The sequence below is a fragment of the Hibiscus syriacus genome, unplaced genomic scaffold (genome assembly GCF_006381635.1).
Source record: "Hibiscus syriacus cultivar Baekdansim isolate YM2019G1 unplaced genomic scaffold, ASM638163v2 tig00116944_pilon, whole genome shotgun sequence".
NCBI classification, from domain to species: Eukaryota; Viridiplantae; Streptophyta; class Magnoliopsida; order Malvales; family Malvaceae; genus Hibiscus; species Hibiscus syriacus.
In genome coordinates this window covers 288076-314702 of record NW_024063479.1, presented here as the reverse complement: position 1 = coordinate 314702, position 26627 = coordinate 288076, and the positions used below count along the sequence as shown (strand labels likewise).

Below are 26627 nucleotides of genomic sequence, written 5' to 3'. Positions count from 1 at the left end.
ATGATAGCCAAGAGATATTCCCCTTTACCCAATAGAGAGCAGTCAAAGAAAGCCTCCGAGGCATTAAAGGTCAACGTGAATTAACTCGTCGAAATACTGAAGAGACTGTCATGCCTCTTCATTTTATACAATTTTCTATAACTTTCACACGCTTTCTATAAAGTAGATTTTCGATTTTTTTCTTGGCAATAATAATTTTATATAGAAACGAATCGAACATAATCAAATTGTATATCTTGTTAAAAACCTTTCTAATTCTAAATAAAAAAAAATAGTACATACAGTTTGACCAAACAAGACTTGCATGACACTACAAAATACAATAATGCTCCAATGAGGCAATACAACAAATTGAAACAAAGCTTCACCAAACAACAGCTACCAAATCAGGGAAAAAAAACTAAAACAATGATCAGACTCTCTAAACCAGCAAACCAGCTTCAACAACACAATACAACTTGTAAGAGTGTATACTCAACAGCCAGGAACACACACTACCAACCGAGAAGCACTAACCTTGCCACCAATAGAAATCCATCCACCCTGAATAATGAATGAAAGTACTACCTCGACAACTAAACTTCTCTCAAAATCCCAGAACCACACCGCTTCACAAGGAATTTAACTCTTACCACTTAACAAGCTAATCAACAAGGCTCCTACAACCTCCAATAGTCGAAACTAATAGAATGACATTATTTCTACTACCATGCTTTAAACATCAACGATCTCGACAAACCATCCACTGCTAACCTAGAAGCCATCTTGTTACAGTTTCTTTCAACGTGCAAGAATTTTATTTTCCCAATATGTTTTGACAAGGAATCAATTTCCAAACAGGCTGGCCAGAGCTTCCACGGGCGAAGGAGAGGATTCTCAATCTAGTTTAGAAACAACCGAGAGTCAATCTCCACAAGCAAATTGTCCAGCCCCACTCGCCCAGCTTCCACAACACCTGCAAAGCTAACAAGACAGCAACCAATTTAACGTGATCTAAGACAGTAAACAGTGCAGTTTGTTGGTATGCTTAGCGGTTGATAAATGTATGATTGAATTAAATTTGATACTTAATATAACTGCTGAAGTGGTCACGAAACTCTTGTCTATTAGTTTCGATACTTAAAAGATAATAGGTTATAGAGTTTCGATACTGCATATTAAGTTTTGAAACTCATCAAGAAAGTTTATATACTTCCAGGATAATATGTTTAGGAGTTTCGATACTCCTTAACTAGTTTCAATACTTATTATTTCAATTAAGCAACTTCGTTGGCAGCCTCCATTATTATCCGAAAGGCGTTCTCGATAGATGACTTCAACTTTCCAGGATCTATGTGGTCTTTCTCGGTTCCAATTGCAACCCTCAGCTTTCCCATGTAACTCACCATTGTTGTCACTAAACTCTGCAAAGTGCAAAATCTCCATCAATTCATCTATATATAATACACAAGTTTTAGCAAAACCTCTAGCACAAACAAACCTGAGGCGAGCCAGCCACCATAAAATACAAGCTTTTGATTGGATAATTGGCCACCGCCATTTGTTCCACCGGTCCAATCAGATTCGTGACTGCCAAGCTGGAGTTCTTTAGTGTGGTGTGGATGTATTTAGCTGCTGCCTGTTACATAGGATCTATTAGTACAGCCATTTACAACAAACCTGAGATTCAAGTTAAACTTATAAGATTATACCTCGGGCCCTCTATATTTCCTCAAACACTCTAGAAAGAGACCAGTAAGAAAAACAGCTCCCGAATTTCGTTTTTGCTGGATAAGCTTGTGTGCTTTCCGAACAAAATCAAGCGGATTGCAGGATTCGACACTTCGTAATTCTGGTAATGAAACATGCAAGAACGAGAACTGGTTTCCCCATGCTTTGTCAGCACCTGGTTTGAGCATCTCCTTCACCGACTTGTACTCTCGAATGTCCCTTGTATTCAGCAGCACAAGTGCTGTTGAACGTTCATTACTCTTCTTACTGCTTTCTCCAACTGTTGCTTGCATGTATGATCGAGCCCCAAGGAAAATTATTCCCACAATCACATCATTTATCGTCTGTTAGTGACCCCAAAAGAGAAAGAAAGTGAGTTCATACAAACAAAAGCATATTACTGATACTGGATCTAAATTTAATGTGTATGTGAGATAGCTATTAGTTAGTGCCACAAACATACCATTCCAAGCTTGGTCTTGATTTGTTTGATGTGATCAAGTGAAAACGTAATTGTTGAAATTACAAATGGCTTGAACTCTACCACGGGATCCCCAGATCTTATCATACTTTTATCATCTTCAACGTAAGTGCTTTTCAACAGGCTCCACCCGAAATCTGATACGGTGTTGAAAGCTAACCGTAAAAGTATGGGAATTTTGGTGAGCATTTGTTGCTCTCGAGAGAAAGATTTGTGGTGGGGGCAGAACCACGTGAAGGAAATGTCAATGGAACCGAAGGGTTGTCAGCTCTTTGTAGACAAGAAAGAAGAGCACCCATGAGAGAATAGCCGTCACCCAGTGAATGATGGAGCTTGAATATTATGTTACCAGCTGCATTGCTGGTAGGGTACTTGATGATATGAATGTTCCACAGTGGCCGGTTATGTGGGAGTTGTTCCATTGCAATCTTCGACAGATAGTCACTTAGATGAGAGTCGTAAGATTCAGGAGATAATCCAGGAGGGAAGACTGGGACATTTACATGATCTTCCAGCTTTACTTCAACCTTCTTCCACCGCTTTACACCATTCTCATCATTAACCTGTTGTTTCTCATGAACAGCTCAATACTTAGCACCATTGAAAGAGGACTAACTGCATGTAAACCTAGTTGTTTACGGTTTTCATAAATGAAGCCTATTTGAAAACCAGTAATGGGTTTTTCTGTAGCACTAAAAAGATATTTTATTAGTAAAGCTACATAAATATTCCCAATGAAACTTTCTCTACTAAATCAAAAAGTTATTACAGGTTTTCTTATTCAAATATATCAATTATTTATTAAAATAACTCTCTTTGACTGAAATCCAGAAAAGACACATATGGTTGGATTTGGACATAATTTTATGTACATAGCACCCAAACCTAAGAAAAATCCGACTACTTGAACGCACTTTTACGTACCTGAAACTTTAGTAATACACAATTAAGCTGACATAAGACTAAAATAAAGAAAAATGAAAACCAAAGAAAAATATTAAACATTTTTTATCCGAAATAAGAAACACGTTTGGTAAATGTTAAAGACTTGTTGGCATGAACACAAGCTAGAGGTGACGGAAATGTGTATGTATAACTATAGACATTATCTTTAATTATTCTCATGTACACACACATTTTCTTAAAAGATAAACCTAGCAAGAGTTTCTCTTCTAGGAGGACTCTTCCACCACCATATCTTTTAAAGCAACAACCACACCAACAAACGTGCAACAACCGAGCAAGAAATCTAGTTGCATTAGGATTCTATTGTTAATAAGATTCTAAAAATAGTTAGTTTTTTTCACTATAAATACATGTAATCCTCCCCATTTGTAACACACGATTTACATATAAAATACATAGGAAAACACGGAAAATACAAAGACAAAGCTATTGTAAACGATTCGAAAAAGAAATAAAATGTAGCATCTTTTTTACTTTTGATTCGGTCTCTTACATTTACGTTTTAATTATTATTATTTTATTTATTTAACTTTATTTATACGCACATTTCCCTTGTTACTCATTTTATTTAATTGTTTTGTTATTTTTCTTTTTTTTTTCTTTTTCATGTAATATTTTTTTACATTTTATGCATTTTCTTTTTTTACTTTAGTATATATTTTTATTTTTTTAGATTATATATATATATATATATACTGTACAAGAGGCAATGTTATCAGCGATGCCTCGCAGCATGGAATGTTATTTCCTCTTCCTCTGGGCTCTGGAATGGAAGAATTGGTTCAGCATCAACCCCGGGATTCTTTCCCCGACTACAAGAAAGGAAAGCCTTGCCTGCTTCGTCTTTGGTTTGAAACATGTACCTAGCCTTTCTTTTAGGATATACGAATATAGCGAAGGAATCCAACCCCTCCTCTTACACAGGGTACAAGGCAACACTCAACGGAGTGAACAACCCAACCTCTTTGTTTGAAGCTTTTCCAGGAAGCTTCTACTTGTTGAAGCTTTTCTTCCCCTAATTCCAAAACACAACAATAGACTTGCAACTATAGTATAGGAAAAAGCTTCTCTTTGATAGCGGTCATAGGGGGTTCAGAAAGGATCTGATCGTAGATAGAGACTTAAACCTGTGTGGGGGTAGGGGCGGATGTAGCCAAGTGGATCAAGGCAGTGGATTGTTAATTTATATATATATATATATTTGCTATTTTTTATTTTATTTATTTATTATATATATATATATATATATTATTTTTACTTTTTTATTATTATTTTATTTATTTGTTTTATTTATATTTTTTTCTTATTTTTCTTTATTTTTTATATTTATTTTACTTACTATTTTATCTTTTCTTTCTTTCTTTATCTTATCTTTTATTTAATTTGTTTTTTCTTCATTTATTTATTTCTTACCTTTTTATCTAACATGGTTTTTTGACCTTCTTAAGGTCACACCTTTAAAACTATCTAAGGTAAGTAATTGTGATCGTACTTTTACCTTTTAATTTTAAATTACAATTTTCTTAATTTAAGACAACCGGCAAATTAATTGGTACCGAAAGGGCGGTTCAAGGGTGATAATCCTTCCTTGACCGTAACCGACTCCCGAACCTGACACATTTCTGGTAAAAACGCAGATCAGGTAAGATGGTGTCTGACCCACCTAAATTCGTTTTAAAGTGGTCGGTGGCGACTCCCAACCCAATTATTTCAAGTCGAAGCCCAATTTGGGGCCCAACCGAAAGACGGTTACGACGGCTTGGCGACTCTGCTGGGGACAGGTAAGTGAGTCAGGCCGAAATTAATTTTCGGTTGTCTTTTTTTTAGCAAAAATTACAAGTTTAAATTTTAATTTATTTATTCGATTCCAATTATTTATCTTTGATTATTTTTTCAAGTAAATAGTTGTACTGACATTTTTTCAATGATTTTAGATTTTTGAAAAAGTTTCCATCTCTGACTCTATACCCGAGCTCCGAACCCTTTTAAGTAGGGGTGAAAGTGACGTCTTCGTGTGAATTTATTCACCGTATGGGCCTAGCAAGTAACCTTCGGGATTCATATACCTTATGTCTTCGTGTAAATTTATTCTCCGAAAGGGCATAAGGGAATGTTTCCTCTCGAGTTTAACTTAGTCCACATAAGCTTGTAATGGGCTTAGGACTAAGGGTCTGGTAAGCCCAAGGGGGCACCGGCAAGGAGAACTCGGGTACCGTTTTTTAGAACCTAAATCGGGAGGCTATGGAGAATTAGAGCTCACCCCAAAATCTCATTCCAAACCCTAGGTTATTTTGTTTCATGCTTTACTTTCTGTTCAAAGCATGCGAACTAGACAAATATGCAGTTAGGATTTGTGTGGAATTAGCACGCGGGATAGAGATCATGTCCGGGTAGGAATTAAAGCATGTGGGGTAGGATTTTTCGTTTTTATTATTGTTTTGATTTACCTCACTAACTCTATTTTACTTTTGTTCTCTTTTATTTTGTTTTCATCATATGCATCATTTAAAAGAGGTGTTGATCCACCAAAAACGTGTTTGTTAAAACATGAATGATCTGCATTAATGGACAAAGGGGTTGTAATACAAGAGGTGAAAAATGCAGGGGTCCGGCTATGGTCAGAAAAGACTCAGAAAGAAATTGAGGATAATCTGGAAGACAACTATGTGTCACATTCAATCAAGAAGACATGGTGCCCACAATCAAATAGATCAAAAGTCAACTTTTCAAAAATGGGTTGACAAAGGTGGCAGGGGCAAGACGAGAAAAATGTTACTGACCTCGAGAGTCCCTTCAAAGACAACAAGAACAAGATGACAAAACGATAGCTGCATTGGAAGCCGTTGTCGAAAAATTCAATGAACTTCAGATAATCCCTTTGATGGAGGATTTCAATGATGTTTCCGTTATAGAACAGGTTCAGCAAAGGATGAAAGCCAGAGATGCAGTCATTCGATACTTCTGGGAACAAGTACAAAAAATAGCTCGTCACTTGCACAATTTAGCTAGAGAAGTCGGAGCGGTTCGGCAGGGTATTCGACCAGTGACAGACGAAGGCAGAAGACTAGTTAACTTGTTTCAGGGTCTAGAGGATTTAGTCTGGATGTACCTTTAAATATGTTTATTGTCTCTTAAAAGATAAAACACTTTTGTCCCAATAAAGATTATTTATAATAACAGACATGTTTTTGGATCAATGCCTCGAACATTTCATGCATTTTGCATCTACATTTCATTTTTTAAGCATTTTCATAAACATGAAATTTCTTCATGGAAAATTCGATGAAGTGGTTTTAACCACATGACACCACATGGAAGCAAGATTATAACATCAAAAGAAAAAAACTGAAATCACAACGAATGAGTCCGATTAGCTGATTGTACGACTAAGCCTGCCAGGATGATCTGAGAAAAGAGTCTACATATCCTAAGGGCTACGATGTTGAAGTTGTTTGCAGTTGCCACATAGAACTATAAGGCGCTGAAGCGCGAGATCCAAAACCTGATGGATTCAGGGGCATGGACAGTCGAAGAAGGGGACATTGCATATATCATTTTTACTTAGAGGATTGTTTTGTTTGAACACGTCTTTGATCTTTCATGTTTGCCTAATCTTTTAAACGATTGGATTTATGCAACTTTCTAAGGTGGAGCAATTGAACAAATTTTAATCTTTAGTTCTTCGAATATTAAATGAATTAAGGATTCTTTTAATTCTTCAAGAATTATAGATTTTTGACATACGACAAGATTAGACCTTTCTTATCCTGTCTCAAACCCCAAAATAAAATACCTTGATTCTTTACCCAAAATAACTCATGGTCATTACCAAAAAGACCAAATTTTGACATTACCTCCCTTTGAAATTTTTTAACAATGTCTTTATCTTTTTAATACACCCATACCTTTCTTTGAGTCAATAAAGTTACACCATTGTCTTTTTAGACTCAAAATTGATATTTTTATACCATTAAAACCCAAGGCATTGAGTTGTTCATTTGAACATGAGCATTCTTCTAAGACACAACTTGGGGCATCTCGCAGGGAGCCTGAACATTGAGACATGTTGGGGGCAAGAAGCAGAAAGGAGAATTTACTCGAAATAATTCTATCATGCATTAATTACACTGTTTTCATGTGAATAAAATTAATCCAGAAAATCTATCCCCCTGGGAATACCTCATCTGTGAAAACTTCCATGTATGAAATGATGAATGGCTTTCTTTCTTTACCCCTTTACAACAGGAGAAAATATATATCCCTTGTGTCCCCTTTTGAGCCTATAGTATTTTTCTTCTGATTCAACCCTAACCAAGGATCACCTTCCATACTGGGGGGCAAGGTGGAGAAACTCTGCTCGCATGAGTGAAGACATTGATTCAGATGAGATACTGAAAAGTGAATCAAATGCCAAGTGCAAAGATTTAATCAAAGCAAAAAGAGAAAAAAGCAAAGAGAAAATAAAAAGAGAAAAAAACAAAGGAAAATTGAAGAAAAAATAAGACAATATGCATTGCAAAGATTCTCTCGATTCAAATGACGCATCGAGATTCAAACTATGAAATTGATCAAGAACAATCATTTCCGAATCACTGAACCACTTCACTTAAAGATCATAGAGCATCAAATGAGATTGATCAAGCACAATCATTTATGAATTACTGAATCAGTCCACTCGAAGATCATGGAGCATCAAGAGAGAGACACATACGAGCAGATTCAAATTAAGCAAGATATGATCGAAGACATCAGAATGAATTGATCCTTGGTTCAATCACCCTTAAACACTTGTTTGGGCCTTTTATCCCTTTCTTTCATAACCATTAACCATGACCTACGTTACGTTCCTTAAAAGTCCATTCTAATCATACATGGATTTCTAAACAGAAGAGATTATCTTCAGATTTCATCCCGCCCATCAGGATTAATCTTTGTTTGCAAAAAATAGTGTAATTAATGCATGATAGAGAAAAATAATAAAAGGGGGTTCAAGACATAAATTACAAATGACGTCTTGAGACCAAAGGAGGATTCGAATACAAAAATTGGGCAGCTGAGACGATCGCACGAATTCCTTGATAAGGCATCGCACAATCCGAGCTTGACCATGAAAGCTGGGAATCAGAGAACACTTCCAATAGAGGAGCATGCAAGATACCCCATCAAACCTTTGAGCATCAAATAAACAAAAATGTCAAACCTTTGACCAAACATAATAACCTGAGACATTTTTATCCTTTCTTTACTTAACCATTTCCCAAAAATAGATTTGATATTGGCACGTGTCAAACGATTATAATTTATTGAAGGATTAACAATGTAATTAATTCTTTGATATCCAATGAACTCTAGTTTTATGATTTGTATCAATTGTAAAACCGTGAAAGGGGCAATATTTTCAAAACTTTTGGTTAAACATTTTTCGAAACTCTTTTTTGATATTTTTAAAACTTTGAAAATAAAAAATAAAGAAAAACATTTTTTTAAAACAAGACAATCTCTCTAGAGTGGGTCTTGGTAAATGACATGTGGCTCTCAAACACAAAACTCATGCTTAGAATCAATGTTGAAGCAAAAAATCAGGAACAATGAGGACATCTTTGAAGATTTAACATCAAATGTTGGGGCATTTTTTTAGATTTAACATCAAATGCTGGGCATTTTTTTAGATTCAACATCGAATATTGGGGCATCTTTGGGAACTCAACATCCTGATACAAATTATCAGACCTTTTGAAGGTATTTCCTCCATATGCAGGAACAAGCAAACAAAGCACGAGACTCCATCCAGGGGATGAAACATAACTAATTCATGTTATATGCATCTTAGACACACTTAAGAGCATCGTATTTATCATTTTTTGTATACATAAGTTTTTGCAGCTTTTAGAGTCAAGTTTCAACTTCAAGATGAAGGATGCTCGATTCAAAAGCACATGGTGGTTGCTCTACCTCACAGCGAAGGGGTGATTGTCTGACAACAAAACAACTTTCCGGTTTCAGTCAGAGTCAATTTCAACTTCACGGCGAAGGATATTGAACTCAAAGCGACACAATTCACTCGAGAGTAGATTTCAACTTCACGACGAAAGATATCTAGCTCGAAGCCAAACTTCACAATAAAGGGGTCATCCATGGTTTCAACTTCACGGCGAAGGGAATCGTGTCCACCCGTAACATACAATACTTGGATTTCAACTTCACAACGAAGGATATCCAAGTCAAGGCTCAACTTCACGACGAAAGGGCCACCTGCGATTTCAACTCCACGACGGAGGATATCGTGCCACTCGAGACAACATAAGTTCAACTCCACAACGAAGGGACAGCTGGTTGTCAACAAACAATTTCTCAATTTCAAAGCTAATTTCAATTTCACAGCGAAGGATATTGGACTTGAGACAACACAAGTTCAACTTCACAACGAAGGGACAGCTGGTTGTCAACAAACAATTTCCCAATTTCGGAGCCAATTTCAACTTCACATCGAAGGATATTGGACTCGAGACAGCACAAGCTCAACTTCACAGCGAAGGGGCGACTGGCTGTCAACAAATAATTTCTTAGTTCCAGAGCCAATTTTAACTTCACGGCGGAGGATATTGGACTCAGAACAATACAACTTACTTGGATTTCAACTTCACGACGAAGGATATCCAATTCCAAGGCTCAACTTCACAACGAAGGGGTCATCCACGGTTTCAACTTCACGACGAAGGGAATCGTGCTCACCATTGTCTCTCTTGAGACAATTTTCAAGTTTCCCTTGAAACAAAATATTTGAATCTATTTTCATTGAAACTAATTTCGTCTCCCTTGAGACATTTTCTTTTGGAACTAAATTTTGTCTCCCTTGAGACAGTTTCTCTTGAAACATAAACATTGAAAACATTTCCCTTGAAATGAATTTTATCTCGATTGAGATAGTTTCCCTTGAAACAAAATTTTGTCTCCCTTGAAACATAAACATTGAAAACATTTCCCTTGAAATAAATTTTATCTCGCTTGGGATAGTTTCCCTTGAAACAAAATTTGTCTCCCTTGAGACAGTTTCTCTTGAAACATAAACATTGAAAACATTTCCTTTGAAATTAATTTTGTCTCTCTTGAGATAGTTTCCCTTGAAACAAAATTTGTCTCCCTTGAGATAGTTTCTCTTGAAACATAAACCTTGAAAACGTTTCCCTTGAAACACAAAATATTTAAATCAGTTCCCCTTAAAACGAGTTTTGAGACAGTTTCCCTTGAAACAAATTTTGTCTCTCTTGAGACAGTTTCCCTTGAAACAAAATCTTTGAATATATTTTCCTTGAAAAATATTTCGTCTCCCTTGAGACAGTTTCTTTTAGAACTAAGTTTTGTCTCTCTTGAGACAGTTTCTTTTGAAACAAATTTTGTACCTCTTGAGACAGTTTCTCTTAAAACACAAAAAAAAACCCTCGAAATTGTTTCTCTTGAAACACACACACACAAAAAACCTTTGAAAATGTTTCTCTTGAAACACCAAACCCTCGAGTTCGATTACACTCAGCTTCGAGGGAACATCATTTACATCATAACTCAAGGCTAGAAGGGTTATCTGTCACCAAAAGACCTTCGAGTTCGACTATGCTTAGCTCTAAGGCACATCATTTACAGCATAACTCAAGGCAAGAAAGGTTATTTGCCAATAAAATTGTCGAGTTCGATTCCATTCAGCTCGATAACACCTCAATCACACTATTGTCTGGCTGTAATCGAGGTTTTTCAAGCCGAGAAGAAGGTCTGGGTTAGCCGTGCCTTAGTAGCAAGAAGCCATTTTTCCGTCAGCATAGCTTAAGTCGAGAAAAGCTATCTATCAGCGAAGATTTTTCGAGTTTGGTTTCATTCAGCTCGAGGGCATATCAACCACATTGTGGAGTTAAAAGATTACTTTCCAGTCGAATTTTTAGCCAAGGTCTTTAAACCGAGAAGAAGACCAAAGTGGACTACAACGAGAAGCCACATTCTGATTCAAATCATTTCAAGATGGACTCGACTTCGCGACGGAGGAGCCATCCGTAATTCAATTCGACAAGGAGTTATTCTTCAGCTCCACTAAACAAAAATTTGTGTCTTTTTATCTTTGCCCTATTTTTTGTTCCACGAAAAAGGACAAAGAGGGGCAGCTGTAGACACTCATTTTCTTAAAAGATAGAACTAGCAAGAGTTTCTCTCCTAGGAGGACTCTTCCACCACCATATCTTTTAAAGCAACAACCACACCAACAAACGAGCAACAACCAAGCAATGAGTCTAGTTGCATTAGGATTCTATTGTTAATAGGATTCTAAAAATAGTTAGTTTTTTCACTATAAATACATGTAATCCTCCTCATTTGTAACACACGATTTACATACAAAATACAGAGGAAAGCACGGAAAATACAAAGGCAAAGCTATTGTAAACGATTCGAAAATGAAATAAAAGGTAACATCTTTTTTACTTTTGATTCGGTCTCTTACATTTACGTTTTAATTATTATTATTTTATTTATTTAACTTTATTTATACGCACATTTCCCTTGTTACTCATTTTATTTAATTGTTTTGTTATTTTCCTTTTCTTTTTTTTTCATGTAATATTTTTTTACATTTTATGCATTCTCTTTTTTACTTTAGTATATATTTTTTTTTTTTAGATATATATATATATATATATATATATATATATATATATATTTTTTATTATCATATTAATTTATATATATATTTATTTTTTATTTTTTATTATATATATATATATTATTTTTTTACTTTTTTATATATATATATATATATATTATTTTTACTTTTTTATTATTATTTTATTTATTTGTTTTATTTATATTTTTTCTTCTTTTTCTTTATTTTTTTATATTTATTTTACTTACTATTTTATCTTTGCTTTCTTTATCTTATCTTTTATTTAATTTGTTTTTTCTTCATTTTATTTTAATTTATTTATTTATTTCTTACCTTTTTATCTAACATGGTTTTTTGACCTTCTTAAGGTCACACGTTTAAAACTATCTAAGGTAAGTAATTGTGATCGTATTTTTACCTTTTAATTTTAAATTATAATTTTCTTAATTTAAGACAACCGGCAAATTAATTGATACCGAAAGAGCGGTTCAAGGGTGATAATCCTTCCTTAACTGTAACCGACTCCCGAACCCGACACATTTCTGGTAAAAACACAGATCAGGTAAGATGGTGTCCGACCCACCTAAATTCGTTTTAAAGTGGTCGGTGGCGACTCCCAACCCAATTATTTCAAGTCGAAGCCCAATTCGGGACCTAACAGAAAGATGGTTACGACATCTCAAAAAGTATATTTTTAAATGTCCGAGCCTATAAGGGTACAAAATTCACTTTTAAGGCTTTTTCATTTTTCCCTTTTCTTTATAAATCGTACAAGTCATTATTAGGGATCGGCATAAGATCCAGACTTGATAAGTTCCACTCTTGTAGGGCCATATTTTTGCTTTAAAAACTAGGTTTGAGTTAGGGTGGGTCGAAATATAGAACAGGGATAATCAGAATCTGGTGTTCGTTTCACTGAAAAATATCTTGATGTCCACGAATTTAGGCTAAATCATTCGTCTCCTTTGTTTTCGATTTCCTTCCTCCACCGTCAAATTAGATCAAAATAAAGCTATATCGTTTCCTTCACTAAGAAGAGTGTATTAACTATTGAGATCGTTGAAAACAATCATCAGTCTTCCAAAAGTACAATGCCAAAAGAATGAATATCTTTTCTCTCTCCTTTTTTTTTTTTGTATATTTCCTTTTTCTAACTCTTTTTAGGGTTTTTTTTTACATTTTTTAATTTTACTTTTGGTTTAATGAATTTGGGGTTTGAAGGTTGATGTCAAATCGAGAAGAGTCTAGGTAAATTTTCACCCTTAAATTTTGAGTTGAATTTTGAGGCAGGTGGGACTCCTCAAAGTCGGGTTAAGTAGAGGTATAAATTCTTGGTAGGTTGAGATAATAAAAAAAAATAGACCCTAGCTGACCATGGACATTTATATCTATTATATATATTATATAATAAAGTTATTACTAATTATCCAAGTAGCTTATATTGGTTATCAAACTATTATCTCTTTTCTATTTTGATCATTAAACTGTTTTTCTATATATTTGACAGTTAATGTTATATTTTTTATTTTGAATATCATCAATTAAAAAATTAACGAAGAAGGTATGTGTGACTCAGTATAATAACAATTTTAGTCCTCAAAGCATATACATTTTATTAATTTGCTCTTAATTTAAAAATTTAAAAATTAAATTCTCCAGTAAAATAGCAACATGTATCGTCAGCTTATTAATGAAAATTAAAAAAAATATATAGATGGGTTTGGAAGGGATCAAACACGTGACTTAGGATAAGGCAGAGACTTAATCATCAGGTCAAGTTATGTAATTGTTATATAGTTGAAAAAAAAATATTCAGGCTAAATTATGGTTAAAACTAATTAATAAAAAAAATATAAATGACTAAACTATAGTTGAAACTAATTATTAAGGAAAACATAGATGAGTTTGGGGAAAATTTAACTTTGAAACTCGAAAACGCTCAACACTTGACCATTAGACCAAACTATGTAATGTTATACAGTTGACGATAATAATATTTATGTTAGATTATAATTGAAACTAATTATATATTTAGATAAATTATAAAAAATTATTAATAAAAACCAATAATATTAAAATAAGATTCTTATACAGTGATCATTTTGACCGTCATGACAATTCGTTTGCAGTGGTATTTGTATAGTATAATAAAACATATTTCTTACCTATGAATCGAAGGGTATTTAAATTGACTGCAGTGAACACCAACTAATCTTAAATAAATTAAGCTCGAGATACTTGAAACTCAAAATGAGTCAAATTTTGTGCTTGAATTAATCTAAAACCAAAAATAATTTGAGTTCAAAATAATTCAATTCCCCAAAACAATCCGATTCAAACATGCCCCTACCTGCCGTTTGCCACCTAAAAGATGGGACCTTAACCCTAAAAAAATCTAATTATATATTTTTAAAATATTATGTATGTTAATTTCTCTTTTCTTCTCCTCTGTTAATACATTAAACTAATTTTTACAATTTTTCTAAAATAATAGATGCACTTGTTCTCTAAGAAGATCCGCCTGAGACATAGGATCAAATAATAAAACAGATTGAGAAGAGAAAAAATAAAGCGGAATATATATAATATGTAGTATTTACCATGAGGGAGGAGAAGCGATGATTAATGGGAAGGAAGACATCTTTGAGCAAAGTGAAGGTTGGGGAATCATTGATAGGGATTTCGGTGTCCAAAACACCAAGAACGGAAAGGGAAAGCACTGAGCTGTTCAGATACTGTCCTGTTGGACTCACTGGCTCTGAATACTCACCTTCTTCTACCTTCACTTCTTTCACCATATTTCTATGTTGAGCTTCACTCCACCTCTATTCTGAAAGCCAATATCTACAAAACAACAAAACCGACAAATATTGCTTGACTTGAGGTTCTTTGGGTTTGGTTCCCACATTTATATAGTATTAAATATTTGGCATAATGACTAAATTAGTCCCCTAATGTATGCATAAATAATCACTTTGACTCATATTCTTTTTTTTAGAGTATTTTAGCCTCCAACACTTCAATTTTTATTCAAAATAACCAGTTTTAGATTAAAAAAATTATTAGTTGACTAACTATCAACATTTACTCTCAGTTGACTAACTATCAACATTGACTAACTAAAATTTTTTTAGAGTACTTCCAATTGATCTATACGAACAATCCTAGGAAAATAACAATAACACAACAGAAGACTTTCAACTACTTTTCGAATGAGATCCTGATCTTATTTGGTCAACATTTATTCTAGCGATATGACTGGTTGTCTCTTAGATTTTCAACGGTTTTTCAATCGCATCAATCCGATATTGGGAACTCAAGATACGTCTATTTTATTGAAGACATCGCATGCAAAAATTCCTATATGAGATTAATACTATATTTCATAAATATTACGAATTTTCAATATTTTTATTAATTATTTGTAATATAATTTAATATAGGATGATGCATTATCTTTTAGGATTAGATTTATTATTTATTAGGAATTAAGATTGAATTAAAACGTTATTTTTAGTTTATTATTATTTTATTAGAAATTAGGATAGAATCGAAACATTATCTTTATCCATTAGTCATGTTACAACAAGGACTTCTCACATATATAAAAGAGGCTTCATTCAACTTTGAAAAGGCAGATTTCTTTGATTAATAATACAACGATAGTTCGTTTTTACGAGTGTTGATTGCCTTGTGCCTTCGAAGCATTCTTTTCATTAATTTCTTTCGAGCTCTTTGTGAGAGAGATCTTCGCACTCCGGTTTTCCTTCTCATTGCGATTAGGAGGGCTAGTTAGAGCCGATTATCAATTTTGCCTAATCAATTGCGGCTAGGAGGGTTCGTAGGAAAATTATTTATCAATCATCATCATTCATTACCACATCCTTTATCAATTGGTATCAGATTTAGGTCGATTCTTGGAAAGAATCAAACAATCTTGCTTGTTCTTGTATACAAAACCGCCAAGGTATCCCAACGAAGCTAGTTCGCAAAGATTTATCGTTTTCAAGATGGTAACAGACGACGACGTTACTAAGACATTTCAAGACCTCATAGATGCTATTAAACGAAATAAAAATGTGCTTAAGTCCATTAAACAACAAATGGTTGCACAAACAACTGAAATTGATGATCTGCACGGAATGCGACAACAAGAAAATAACAATGCCAACATTCAACCAAAAAAGGTTCCACAAAACCTAATGCCACCAAAAGAAATCCTGAAAGATCAAATGAGAATTTGTGACGAGGTAGGGAAAGCAAAAAAAATTATGAGAAAGAGGCAAAAGAAAAAGAGGTCATTAGTCATAAAAGCAAAAAAATCATTAACCATGGGTGGTGAGTGAACCTAATTGTGAGAAGAAAATAGTTACTCAAAATCTATGTGTGAGCACGAAAGAATTAAGAGAGAATCTTCTTCAACAACCTTGCATCCTTGTTCCCTTTAGGGAATCAACTCTTTCGATTTCTAAAATTAACAAGGATTTGCCTAGTGTGTTTTCATCTCATTTATGGGATTTTCAAGAAGTGTTAGGTGACCCTCCTAACGGATTATCACTTGAAAACCCTAATCATGGTTCCATATCAGTGAAGAGTTATGATGTACAAGAGTCCAAATATTCGTGGACGAATCCTTTTGAGGAGAGGGGGAATGATACATGCACCAAAAGCCATAATGACAAAGCCTTCGTCTTTGGACTAATGATTCTACTCGAACCTATTAGAAGAACAAAGTCCTGAAGATTTAAAGTACATATACTGGATTCATGTTTGAATCTATTTGAAGAGAATGAGAATGATACATGCATCACAAGGCTCACATTAAAGGAAGATAGATTAGCACTTCCAATTGATCTACATGAACAAGCCTTGGAAAAGAATAATAACAGAACAACAGACTTGCGACTACTTTTTGAATGGGTTCCTGATCTTATTCGGTCAATATTTATTCTAGATATATGACCGGCTATATCTTAGATTTCCAAAAGTTTTTTAATAGCATCAATCTGATATCAGGAACTCAAGATACGTCATTTTATTGAAGACAACGCAAGCAGAAATTCCTATACGAGATTAATACAATATTTCATAAATATTATGAATTTTCAATATTTTTATTAATTATTTGTAATATAATTTAATATAGGATGATTCATTATCTTTTAATATTAGATTTATTGTTTTATTATGAATTAAGATTAAATTAAAACATTATTCTTAGTTTATTATTATTTTATTAGGAATTAGGATAGAATCAAAATATTATCTTTATTCATTAGTCATGTTACAACAATGACTACTCACCTATATAAAAGAGGCTTCATTCAACTTTGAAAAGGCATATTTCTTTGATTAATAATACAATGAGAGTTTGTTTCACAAGTTTTGATTGCCTTGTGCCTTCGAAGCATTATTTTCATTAAGTTCTTTCAAGTTCTCTGTGAGAGAGATCCTCACTCTTCGGTTTGCCTTCTAATTGCGATTATAAGGGCTGGTTAGAGCCGATTATCGAGTTTGCCTAGTTAATTGCGGCTAGGAGGGTTCATATGATAACTATCTATCAATCATCATCATCATTATTCGTTGTCACATCCTTTATCAGAAATTTAAAGCACCCCCACGAAGTCTAAAAATCGGTACCTTGTTAAAATTATATGTTCTCTCGATTTTTTAAGAGTATTTACTTGATTTTTTTAAAAAAATATTCTCGTTAATTAAGAGATTATCTTGTTAATTATCGTAATACAACAATATTGTCTTAATTTTAAAAAAAGACATTCTCTCATTTATGATAATTAACAAAAATGGAACTTGTCTCATTAATCAACTTAAAAGAAAACCAAGCACTACAACAAAATTGTTATGTAGCAGTATTTTTAGCGGCGTTTTGAGAGTAAACGCCATTAACTTTAAACATATAATGGCGTTTACAATCCAAACGCCACAAAATGGTAACTTGAGGGGCGTTTGTTAAAAAACATCACGATAAAGTAGTACTTTAGCGGCGTTTATGTACAAACGTCGTAATAAGATTCGTTTATAGTGGCCTTTTTTAAATAAACGTCGTGACAGAGTAGTACTTTAGGGGTGTTTTAAATAAATGCCACAATAGGGTTGATTCATAGTGGCATTTTTTAATAAACGCAGTGACAGAGTTCTACTTTAGCGGTGTTTTTATACAAAGGTTGCAATAGGGTTCGTTTATAGTGGAATTTTTTCAACAAATGTCGCAACAGTGTTCATTCATAGTGGCATTTTTTTAACAAATGTCGCGACAGAGTTATACTTTAGTGGTGTTTTTTACAAACGCCGTAATACACTACAGCAAAATGGGTAGCGACATTTTTAATGGTGTTTTTTTAACAAACGCCGGTAATTTTATACCTCTCGTGTCATTTTTAGAAGAAACGCCACAAAATAAAAAAATTCATAGCGTTTGAGGGAAAGCGCCGCAATAGACTGATATATAGTGGTGTTTTTATAAAATGCTGCTAAAAACATATTTTAGTGGCGTTTAGTTGATAAACGCCGCAATTTTAAAGTATTTAGTGGCTTTTTAAGAACAAACGCCGCAAATATTCCCCCAGTAGGTTAATAAACAACTTTGCTCTCTCTATCCTTTAAAACCTAACCCGTCAATTCTTCGCTTTCTACCCTTCATTTCCTCTTTTTGCTCGCCTCCTTCTCTACGTTTCCCTCGCTTCAATTCTTCGCTTCCCTCGGGCGTTTCCAGAAGCCTTCCTTCTTGTTCCCCTCTCAACATTGTTTTTTGTTCAACTTCCATGGCCGAAGGTGATTTCGACTCGCCCCTAACCTCTCCTTCCTTGGAGAAATAGTTTGAGAAGTTCCAAGTCCAACTAGAAGATTCTGGTTGTGATTCTGACTCATCTACTCGTCTCATGCAAGTTAGCCTCCTCCTCGGTCTCCAAGCTAAACCAATTCCTTGTAACATTTTTCTTTATGTTGAAATTGTTAGGGTATACGAGGTATTACAATTTTTATTTTTATCGATTATTTGGAAACCCATTCTTTCTACCCCTACGGTTTTAGAATTTGGGTGACTTTTTTAGCTAGAGTTGTTGAATAATTTTTATTATACGTTTACATGTTCATCAATTGATGGTTAACATGGACCCCAAATTTACTAATTTCGTAGAGGTTGGTATAATCTCATACTCTTAGGGGTTTTTTTCTTTTCTGAAAATAACATCATCATATCCATTAAACTGGAGAAGCATGTGCAATAGCATCAAATTCTTAGTTTTAAATATGTTCTATTAACTTTCTGTTGTTTTTGGTGAATACCTAATATTTCATTTTTTTACTATTGGAATTTTTTAGTAAGCTGTGGAAGAGTACCTTTTAAATCATGGTTTTAGATAAGAGACCCCAAGAGAAGACGAGAAGTTAACCATAAAATTAAAGTAATACAAAGGTAGGGCAAGACTTAGACTAAGGTTTAGGGTATAAAATATTGATAATTTCTTCTTTTGGTATAAAATATTATCTCATATTATGGTATTTTTGCATGTCATTACCAAAATGGTCTTTTACCAACGGCTTGAATATATTGATAATTTCTTGTTATATAGAGGCAATGCAAATATTTGATGGCTTGGAAACCTGCACTGAGGTTAGTCTTATTGCATATTGCAGGCTATAATATAGAGAATGGGGGAATTGGATAAACTTGATTAAAGATGACTCTGCCTGAAAGAAAAATGATGTTATTTGTGTCAAATACTTCTCTCTTATTTTTTGTTGTCTGTTTTGCACAGCTAAATCTTTATTATGTTATTCTAAACCTGAAATACAAAGCTTCCCTGGATAATATATATTGTTTTCGTTATATTTGGTGTGCTTAGATTTCATGGAGATTGGAGGAGTGAAACTCAAATGGTAGTTTCTTTGCTTGCCTTTATGCGTTAGTTGCTGACTCCATTTATAGTTTTGCAACCAATGCTTATACGAATCTCTGTTTAAGTAAGGACCTTTTAGTTCCCCTGTTTTGCTTTCATGAAACCTGCTCATGTATTTGTTCCATTTGCAGTGGAATTGTTGTATCAACGGTAATGAAATATGCGGATAATATTGTGAAGGTAAGACATGATATGAAATTTCATATTTATTTAAGAGAAAATAACTTCAGTGACCGAAAATGTCTTATAATATACGATTTTAACCAACTTTTTTTGGATTTGCGAAAATGACCAACAAATTCGCAACGCGAACTCCAATTTCGCAAATCAGTTTCCAAATTCGCAACGTGAATATATAAATCGCATTGCGATTTTCCAAATTCGCAACACAGAAGTCAAATTCGCAAAACGCGTTGCGATTTTGGAGAACCGCGTTGCGATTTTGGAGAACCGTGTTGCGAATTTGAAAACCGCGTTACGATTTTGGAGAATCGCGTTGCGATTTTGGAAACTATGTTGTGAAACTGGAGTTCGCGTTGCGAATTTGTTGGTTATTTTCGCAAATCCAAAAAAAGTTGGTTAAAATCGTATATTATAAGGCATTTTCGGTCACTGAAGTTATTTTTTCTTTATTTAATCATTTATTTGTCTGAATTTACATCCATCTCTCTGATTTGTTAGGATCATGTAAATTTATATGGTTGGTGTGTTCATAGTTTTATATTAGCAATCTAACCAAGTAAGAGATATTTCTTGAACATTTACTTGCTAACTCCCCGGAGCATTTTGAAATTTGTTATGTGGTCATCCCATTATCATTCTTAACGTTGAATCAGATTGCATGATAATGTCTTATCATCCAAAAGTAGTAAAAGTATACTTTAGTAGTTAGCATGTCATATGCAATTGAAGCTGATTGTGTTTGGTTCTTTGTTTCAACAATGAAGCTGGCCTTGTCCCTGGAGAAACTAACAAATGAAAAGTTGATTGTGTTTATTTCTGCCTATTGAGTATGTTGATCTGGAAATGTTTCTCTCATCATGCAGGTAGTTGTTTCATGTCAAATGAAATAGTAAGAATTATGTTAGGTATTTGTTCATAGACTGTTTTCTTGCAGTATCAGAATTATGTCAGGAATTGTTGTATCGAAGATAATCCTGTTGTTGGTTGTTGTTGATGTTCACTACTTGTTTAGGTGGTTGCTCTTATATGCCAAAACTTCAGTTGCAGTCACCCGGTAAGCAGCCCTAAATCCTTACAAGATCTGCTCTAAAAAAAAGTCTTCATCGTGGTTGGATGGATGAATTAGTTAAGACTCAGAATCTGCCCATCTTTTATTATACATTTATTTCTTAGTAGTGTATGAAAAAAAAATCACATGTAATCCCTTATACAGTGAACCAATAATTGTAACAGATACAATAGTTTTATAGAATACTTATTTTGTAATAATAATATTTCTTTTTAAATAAAATATGATGTATAATGATATCTATTGCCATTTAAAATGTTTTTCCAACTAAATTAATATTGATATGTGACAATTCACGCTTTTTTACGACGTTTCTAAATGAAAACGCCACTAATGGCGTATACATTTGTGGTGTTTGTGAAGAAAAATGCCACTATATATATAGTTAATAGCTGCGTTTGTGGTAAAAAAAAGCCATTGAATATCACAACATATAGCAGTGTTTGGCAATAAACGCCGCAATATATCAAAATTATTAGCAACGTTTGGTATGTTGTGATATATAGTGGTGTTTTATGTTCACAAACGCCGCTAACTGTTGCAGCGCTTGATTTAGCGGTACTTCTTGTGATGCTTATGTTAGCTACGTGAGGGTTTTTAGCGGCGCTTAAAAATGCCGCTATTAAACTAAAAAAACGCTGCTAAAAATCTATTTTGTTGTAGTGAAGTCCTTAAGTTTTAAAAATGATAAAGACCGGTTTTTTTTAAATGCATGTTATTTTAAAAATAAGAAAAAAAACAATATTAGTAACAATGATGATAATAATAAATTGTTATGAATAATAATTAGACAAAGAAGTAAATAAATATGCTAAAGGAATAAATTGAAAAAAAATAATAGTATATGTGATTATATTTTGCTTAATTAAGTTAACTTTTAATCCAAAAACTATGAAAATTATGTTACTTATAATGAGTTAATTTTTTAAAATTATATTTTTCACTTAAAAAATAATCAATAAGACATTTTCCTAATCAAACTTTTTTTAAAATATATATTGAAAATTGAAAAAACAAAAACAAAACTTTTTTTCCCTAAATCTAAACAAACGCAAAGTCTACTTTTGACATTGAATGCTGTAATAAAGTCTCTTTATCAACACCGTTGGAATTGGAAAGTGATATTAATTATATAAAAAATATGTTTAATAATAAATAATTTAAAATAATAAGACATTGGAATTCAAAATGAATATAAAGCAATTAAATATTTTTATTGTTAAAAATTTAACAATAAAATTGAATATTTTAAAGATATATAAAATTTATATTACAAAAATTGAAACAAAGTAATAATGGTTCATATATCCTTAAATATCACAACTTGAATTTTTATTTCTTAAAATTAAATTTAAAATTATTTTAAATAAAAAATAGAATCAAACTTATGTAGCTTTTGTATCACAGTTCAATTCAATAAATAATATCTAACCAGTACTGACGTTTATGAATACTTGTACCTCATTTACAAATCAATTGTTATTTATCTTTTTCAATCTTTGATATTTTAAGAAACTATAGTAACACGTATATACTTGAAAACAAATTTGGAACCACATTTAAAAATTTATTAAATTTCAAATAATAATAAAAAGTATCAAATATTAAATAATAAAATTAAGACACATCAAATAATAATAATAAAACTTTTTTTATGGAAATAATACTAAAAATTAGTGGAGAAAGACCTAGTCGACAACATTGTTTTTTTTTAGAGAAAATAACCTCAGTGATCGAAAATTCCTTATAATATACGATTTTGACCAATTTTTTTCGATTTGCCAAAATGACCAACAAAATCGCAATACAATCTCTAAATCGCAACGCGATCTCCAGTATCACAAATCAGTTTCCAGATTCGCAACGCGATTTTGACTATCGCAATGCGAATATGTAAATCGCAACGCGATAATACATAATCGCAACGCGATTCTGACTATCGCGTTGCGATAATACAAAATCGCAATGCGATTTTCAAAGCGCCATTAGTATCGCAACGCGTATTTTATTTTCAAATTCCAAACATGAATATTAATATATCCCGTAATCGTAACTCTTAACCTAAAACCCTAAATCACAACTCAGTCCCATCTCCATCTCTCACTCTCTACGGCGACATCCGTCCCCATCTCCGACGAAATCCGTCTATCTCCATCTTTCAGAGCCACCCTCACAATCATTCACGATCAGAAATGGAAAATCAACCAAATCAACCACCGATGGTTAGTTTTTTTAATTATTTTTATTTTGAAATTTTTGCATTATTATTAGGTTTTTCATATTGAAATTGATGTAAGTTTACTGGTAATTTCAATAATAGATTAACCATTTCACTTAGATTGCTTATTAAATTCATTCGATTGCTGCCAATACTACTAAAATGTTTAGTCTTTAACCCTGTAAAGTTAGTATTTGTCTTTGTTTTGTCTTTTGGTTGAAGTAATGCAATTCATTCAAGTTTCAATTTTAGACAATGACTATTTGAAACCGAGGATCGCAACGATAAAATCGCAACGCGATTTTAGTTTCGCGTTGTGATTTTCATTTGGCGTTACGATTATCTCGTTGTGATAGTCAAATTCGCGTTGCGGTAGTCATTTTCGTGTTGCGATTTTCATTTTCGTGTTGCGATTTTAAGTTTCAGAAACTATTCTTCTTCTGCAAATTGAAACTTGAATGAATTGCATTACTTCAACCAAAAAACAAAGACAAATACGAAATTCACAGTGTTACAAATTTAAGTTTGAAGAATAAACTACTACTACTCTTTATGTTTATTATTGTTTTTGGTATATCTTTACAGTGTAGTTTTTGGTATATCTAACTTGGTATGTTTATTGTTTTTGTAGAACTTTTTTTCGGCTCAATTGACCTTAAGGAATAAAATAAGCCTAGTCACTACAATTGCGTCGAAGCTTTCAACTGTACAAAGAAAATTGTTTGAGGATACTTGCTTCGGGCCATGGCTGAAAGTACAACATCCGGGTGGAGATGCTATGTTGACCCATTTGTGGCTTCAGACCATGACTAGCGATCTACCCGAGAGTATAAAACGTGGTAATGAAGAGATATGGTTTCATTTTCCACCAGCGTATACGTGTTTTGGGCGGGAGGAGTTTTGCTTAATCACTGGTCTACACTTCAGACACGATGATGTAGGTCGATACACTAGTCATATTACCCGCCCATCATGGTTATCCCGGGTTTTTCCTGAGCTGTCAATGGAGAAGCCGAATTTACACGTCGACGACTTGACGAGATTATTGAATAAGAAAGATGGTTTTACTCAGATGGATGACGTTGATGTTGTCCGAGTATGCCTTTTAGTACTTTTGCGTGCCGGCTTTTTAGGCAGAGAGGCCAGACAACCTATTCCTAAGGACCTAATATTATTGGTAGAGGACCTAAATGCATGGAACCTATTTCCATGGGGTTCGTATCTATGGAAAGCTACCTAGAATAAGTTTTCGTCTGCCTTTGATGACCGCAAAAGTTTGCGTGGCGATGGTTCCAAATACACTTTGTCATACTTTATTTGGGCCTTTAAGGTAAGAATTTCTATATAATGTTTCCAAAATTATAATTAATTATTTAACAATTACTAATGTTTGTGTATTATATTGTTTGTAGATTTGGATATTTGAGGCTTTTCCCGACATGCAGACATATGCATTAAAAACTTCAAATGATATTCCTAGAGCTATTTCCAGGAAGAGGAAACGATGGCTGTTGATTTGGGAAGAGTTACTACGGTATACGATAATAAATGATGTAAGTTAACACAAATACTACCATATATAAACAAGTTATTACTAGTACACATTTAACTTTGTTTGAGCTTTATATTGTTAGGAGGCCAACACTCCATTACAGAGGCTGATACCCACGGAGGCTGAGCTTGCCACTGATTGGTGGCAAGCTAGTAATCATTTTTTTGATGGCACAGATGATGAGCAGCCTCCACTTCGAGAGCCATCACCTCACCCAGAGCCATCACCTGATCGACCACACTATACACCTCTACAACGAGAGCCATCACCTATTCCGTCACATCATCGAGCCTCTTCTCCACCATCACCTCATGATAGGCGACCGGCAAAGATGCCACGACATTTATCTCCCTGTTCTCCACCTCCACGGGATGAGTTAGGGGAGTTACGTGATGAGGTCAATGCCTTGCGTGAGGAGGTCGGTACTTTACGCGATGACAATGGTGCATGGCGTGATGAGGTATCTACTTTACGTGGTGAGGCAGCGGCTGTTTCATCATCAAAATTCGGGTATTGACCAATATCAAAATCATTACACGAAGGGTCTATTTCTTCTTATGAAACATCATCAAAATCCAAGTATTGACCAAGATCAAAGTCCGGGTATTGACCAAGATCAAATTTTAAATATTGACTAGTACTCACAATTTTTTCTGTTGGCTCATCATCGTCTAACTGGTCAATACAAAAACCGGAATTTGGTGCTGAAGTTGATTGGGATTTGATTAGGGAAAGGTTGTGGGTTTTGAGATTGTTTTGGTATTGGAAATGTGGTGAAACAAAATTTGCTTGGTGATGAAATTGTGGTGGAACCATTAAATTTTGAGCACCATAAACTGGGGTTGAAAAACTTAGTTGATTACTACCCGCTATTGACCCAACTTCACTACTTCTAGGTTCAACAACATACAATGTAACATCATCTTGCGAAACAATAATGTAAGCAATGAATCATTCAACATCTTCATTGTCGGTTAACAAATAAACTTACCTTTTCTCTGATAAGATAGCCTAAATCCACTTAAGGGCTCTAAATTCAATTTATTTGCAACACGTAACATTAGAGTTTCATAAGTTAACTTTTTTAATGACAGTTTTAGTTGAAGATTCATGGGTAAAGGCATATATTGTAAAACACCATGAACATTCTCCCATAACCCTCCAAAACACAAATCTATCCAAACATGATCACATTAGATGATTTCATTATTGTAAATTAATTACTAAACAAACGAGCTGCGAAACTAAAACCTGTTGCCGGATGGGGAAGAATGTCGTTGGATATAAGAACAGATGTCGCCGGAGAGAGTGATAGATGGAGATGGAATGAGTTGCGATTTAGGGATTTAGGTTATGAGTTGATGCTGTTGCGTAGTTATATACCCAAAACATTTGTGTTGCGAAACTAAAACCTGTTGCGAATTTGAAATTCAACGTTGCGACAGTCAGAATCGCGTTGCGATAGTCGGAATCGAGTTGCGATTATGTATTATCGCGTTGCGATTATGTATTATCGCGTTGCGATAGTCAGAATCGCGTTGCGATTATGTATTATCGCGTTGCGATAGTTAGAATCGCGTTGCGATTTACATATTCGCATTGCGATTTTCTAAAATCGCAACGCGAATTTGGAAAATTGCAATGCGATAGTCAAAATCACGTTACGAATCTGGAAACTGATTTGCGATACTAGAGATCACGTTGCGATTTAGAGATCGCATTGCGATTTTATTGGTCATTTTGGCAAATCGAAAAAAAGTTAATCAAAATCGTATATTATAAAAAATTTTCGGTCACTGAGGTTATTTTCTCTTTTTTTTAACTCTTGTCGGCAACATTGGAAATTGGAAGTTCATATTTTATTTTCTTCTATTTATAGGTAATAAAT

At 33.7% G+C, this 26627-nt stretch overlaps 1 pseudogene; it reads right to left on the bottom strand.

Annotated features, from left to right (window-relative positions):
- Window positions 1-1256: 1256 nt before the first annotated feature.
- Window positions 1257-18750, bottom strand: LOC120188440 (annotated as a pseudogene).
- Between the last annotated feature and the right edge of the window lie 7877 nt (window positions 18751-26627).